The sequence below is a fragment of the Monodelphis domestica genome, chromosome 4, assembly GCF_027887165.1.
Source record: "Monodelphis domestica isolate mMonDom1 chromosome 4, mMonDom1.pri, whole genome shotgun sequence".
NCBI classification, from domain to species: Eukaryota; Metazoa; Chordata; class Mammalia; order Didelphimorphia; family Didelphidae; genus Monodelphis; species Monodelphis domestica.
In genome coordinates, this window is record NC_077230.1 from 288,509,276 (window position 1) to 288,513,779 (window position 4,504).

The window sequence follows — 4,504 nt, forward strand, 5'->3', positions numbered from 1 at the left end:
TAATTTATACTTATCCTTTCTCTAAAGCTAAACAGAATGTCTGTTCCTGCTTCCCCTTCAGATATTTTAAGTTAATTGTCATGTCACATCTACTTTTCCTTAGGTAAGCTGCTTTCCAGTCCCATCACCATCCTGATTGCCCTCCTCTGGCCATGTTCCAGTGTGTCAGGATCCCTCTTAAAACATCGCATTCAGACATGAACATGATAACGGCATCAGTGATCTAACCAGCAGAGTTCAATGGAAAAATAACTTCCTGCCTTTTTTCTCTGGATGCTATGTTTCTACTAATGTTGTTTAAAATGTTTTCATTAGCTTTCCTGGATGTCACATTGTTGGCTCTTGAGGAGCTTTTGATCAATTAAAACCTCTAGGACTTTTCTCACACAAATTGCTACAAATTGGGTAGCTAGGTGTTGCTGAGTCAGGAACTCCAGACTCAGATACTTTCTGGATGTGTGAGCCTGAGCAAGTCATTCAACCCTGTTTGCCTCAGTTCCTCAACCATAAAATGAGCTGGAGAAGGAAATAGCAAACCACACCGATACCCTTGCCAAGAAAAAGCCAAAAGGGGTCATGAAGAGTTGAACAGCACTGAACATCTCTCTTATCTAATATTTACTCGATGGATTTTTTTAAAACCCAAATTTAGGATTTTACTTTTATCCCCATTAAATTCTACCTTAAATTAAATTGGTTCCAGCCCAACATTCCAGTCTACTGAGGTATTTTTTAAATTTTGGTTCTCTCTTCCAATCCATTAGTTACATCCCCCAATTTGGTATCATCCAAAAATTAGAAAAATTTGATGTATTTCCTTCACCTGGTGTATTGAGTAAAATATTGAGCAGACACAGAGTCCCCAGATGATCCACTTAACATTTCCCCCACATCCCAGGATAACACTGATCAGTCATTCAACAAGCTGTGAATTCCCTTAGATGCATTATCATCAAGCCTTTATTTTGTTTTTGCTTTTTACAAGTCTTTTTATTTTTTTATGTCAACACAGTTTTTAATAATCATTTCCCAACATTTTGCTATTCTTTTTCTTTCACTACCTCCTTCTCTTCCCCCCTTTCCCAAGATGGCAGGTAATATGATATAGATTGTGTTGTTATACTATACATATTTCCATGTTCATCATGTTGTGAAAGAAGACATATTACTTTCCCTAGAGAAAAAATTTATGAAGGAAATAAAGCTCCACCAACAGTATAATAGTGTCCCAATTATTCCACATCTTTCCCAACATTTATCATTATGCATTTTTGTCATATAAGCCTTTCTGATCTGGTGGTACCTCAGGGTTGTTTAATTTGCATTTGTCTAATTACTAGTGATGGTTTTGCACAGTGGCGGTATCGTAGCCAATGAGGTTTATCCTAGGCGCAATTATTGCTAATTGAAACTCTAATTAATAGTGATTTGGAACATTTTTTCATAGGACTAAACATAGTTTTAATTTCTTCATCTGAGAATTGCCTGTTCATAACTTTTAACCATTTCTCAATTGGGTTATGTTTTGTATTCTTGTAAATTTGATTCAGTTCCCTATATATTTGAAAAACAAGGCCTTTTCAGAGACACAAACTATAAAAAAAATTTTCCCAGTTTATTATTCCCCTTCTAATCTTGTTTGTGCTGGTTTTATTCATGCAAAACCTTTTTAATTTAATGTAGTCAGAGTTATATATTTTATATCTCATAATTGTTCTGTCTTATTTGGACATAAATTCTTTCATTATTCGTAGATCTGATAGGTAACCTAAATTCAATGCTGCTCTAATTTGTTTAAAGTTTTACCCTTTATTTCTAAATTATGTAACCATTTTGAATTTACCTTAGTATATGACATGACCTGTTGGTCTGTGCCTAGCTTCCACCATACTATTTTCCAGTTTTCCCAGCAGTTTTTGCCAAATAGTAAATTCTTCCAAAAGGCAATTGTAGGGAGTAGTAGAAAGGAGAAATTCAGGTTTAGAATATCTTTGCAAGGTAATGAAGAGAAAGGGATTTTAGGAACCTAGTATTTGACAAACCCAAAGATCCAAGCTTATTATGGTCATTTATCTTTGTGTGTTGAGTGCCTAAATATATGCCACTAGTTCTCCACTCTATTTCTTAGCCAATACTAGATTGTTTTATGGTTGCCATTCATAAAATAGTTTGAAATCTGGTATAGATAAGCCACCTCCTTTCATTTTTTTTTTCATTTGTTCCCTTGATGATTGAAGTCTTGTGTTCTTCCAGATGAAGTTTGTTTTTTTTTTCTAGCTCTATGAAATCATTTCTGGATAGCTTGATTAGTATGGCACTGAATAAGTGGCTTCATTTAGGGTAAAATTTTTGTTTTTATTACCTTGTACTTGACCTACCCATTAACAATTAGTATTTTTCCAGTTGTTTTGAACTGACTTAATTTGTGTGAAAAGTATTTTGTAATTAGTTCCTACAATTCCTGGGTTTGTTTTGGCAAGTAGATTTACAGTTATTTTAAGTTGGATTTCTCTTTCTACCTCTTGCTGTTAGGCTTTATTGGTAATATGGAGAAATGCTGATGATTTATGTGGGTATATTTTATATCCTTCAACTTTGCTAAAATTATTGTTATGATTAGTTTTTTGGTGGATTCTCTAGATATAGCATCATATCTTCTGCAAAGATTGATAGTTTTATTTCCCCATTGCCTATTTTAATTTCTTTAAATTCTTTTTCTTTTCTTATTGCTGTAGCTAGCATTTCTAGTACAATATTCAATAGTAGTTGTAATAATGGGCATCCTTGCTTCACCTCTGATCTTATTGGAAATGCTTCTAGTTTAGTCCTATTACAGATAATGTTTGCTGATGATTTTAGATAGATGACATTTATCATTTTCAGGAATGTGTCATTCATTACAATGTTCTCTAGTGTTTTTAATAGACACAGCTGTTGTATTTTGTTAAAAACTTTTTCAGTATCTATTAAGATAATCAAATGGTTTTCATTGACTTTGTTATGGATATGGTTAATTATGGTGATAGCTTTCCTATCAGGGATTGAACCATCCCTGGACTCCTGGTAAAAAAAAAAAAAGAAACCCAACTGAGCATAGTGTATGATCCCTGTGGTATATTGCTGTAATCTCCTTGCTACTTTATTTTAAAATGTTGCATCAATATTCATTATGGAGACTGATCTATTATTTCTCTTTTTTAATCTTCCTGGTTAAGAATTTAGTAGAGTTTCTTCCTCAGTAATTTTTCCAAATAGTTTATTTAGTATTGGAATTCATTGTTCTTTAGATGTTTGACAGAATTCAGTCATGAATCCATCTGTCCCTGGTACTTTTTCTTAGGGAATTCATTGATGGATTGTTCAATTTCTTTTTCTGAGATGGGGTGAAGTATTCTATTTCTTCTTCTGTTAGTCTGGATGATTTATATCATCTACTTAACTTAGATTGTCAGATTTATTGGTATATCATTGGGCAAAATGACTCCTAATAATTGCTTTCATTTCTTCTTCATTGGTTGTGAATTCAGCCTTTTCATTTTTTGATACTAGTAATTTGGTTTTTTCCTTTCTTTTTTTTAAATCAAATTAACCAGTGGCTTATCTATTTTATTGTTTTCTTTTTTTAATCAAACCAGCCCTTTGTCTTATTTATTAGTTCAGTGATTTTCTTTTAATTTTATTAATCTCCTTTGATTTTCAGGATTTCCAATTTAGCATTTAATTGGGGATTTTTAATTTGTTTTTTTCTAGTTTTTCCTGTTATTTGTCCATTCATTGATCTGATCTTTCTCTCTCTTACTGATGTAAGCATTTAGTGATATATATTGCCCACTAAGTATAGCTTTGATTGCATCCCAAAAAATTTGGTATATTTTCTTCTTGTCATTTTTTTAATGAAATCCTTGGTTGCTTCTCTGATTTGTTCTTTGACCACTATATTTTTCAGATTGTCCATAAATATAGCATAAAAGACTCTTGTCAGTAAATTGATAAGCATTAAGGTGCCTCCTGTATGCCAGGCACAGTGTTAAAAGCTGGGGATATAAAGGGGAAAAAAAACTCTCCACTCTTAAAGAGCTCATTCTGCTACATCCTTTGCTGAAATTCAGGTATATTGTGTATGAAGCATCGCCTAGCCTTAGGAACCCCATCAAAAATGAAAAAAAAGTTCATTTGGTATGATTTGCCATAAGCAATTGCAAACTGGTTCAGAGTGGTCAGTATTCTCATCTATTTAATAATCCATTCTGGACTTTTTACTGGGAATCATTATTAAGCTCATCTATCAGTAACTTGCAGAATCTACATTTCCTCTTTTAAAATTCAGAGCAATAGTCCTCATCTCCAGTTTTCTAACATCTCTTAGACTTCATGATTTCTCAAAGATTACCAAAAGGGGTTAAACTATTTGACCTACAAGATTTTTTTATAACCAAGAGTATATGGAATTTAATTAATTTCAACAAACATTTTTTAGTTGTTCACTTTTCACAAAGCATTGTTC

General features: G+C 32.7%; 1 non-coding gene across 1 annotated transcript; it reads left to right on the forward strand.

The window, feature by feature from the left end:
• Window positions 1-1,344: 1,344 nt before the first annotated feature.
• LOC130454244 (U4 spliceosomal RNA) lies at window positions 1,345-1,481 on the forward strand. Its single transcript, XR_008911907.1, has one exon. It is a non-coding gene; the product is annotated as a U4 spliceosomal RNA (small nuclear RNA).
• The last annotated feature ends 3,023 nt before the right edge of the window (window positions 1,482-4,504 follow it).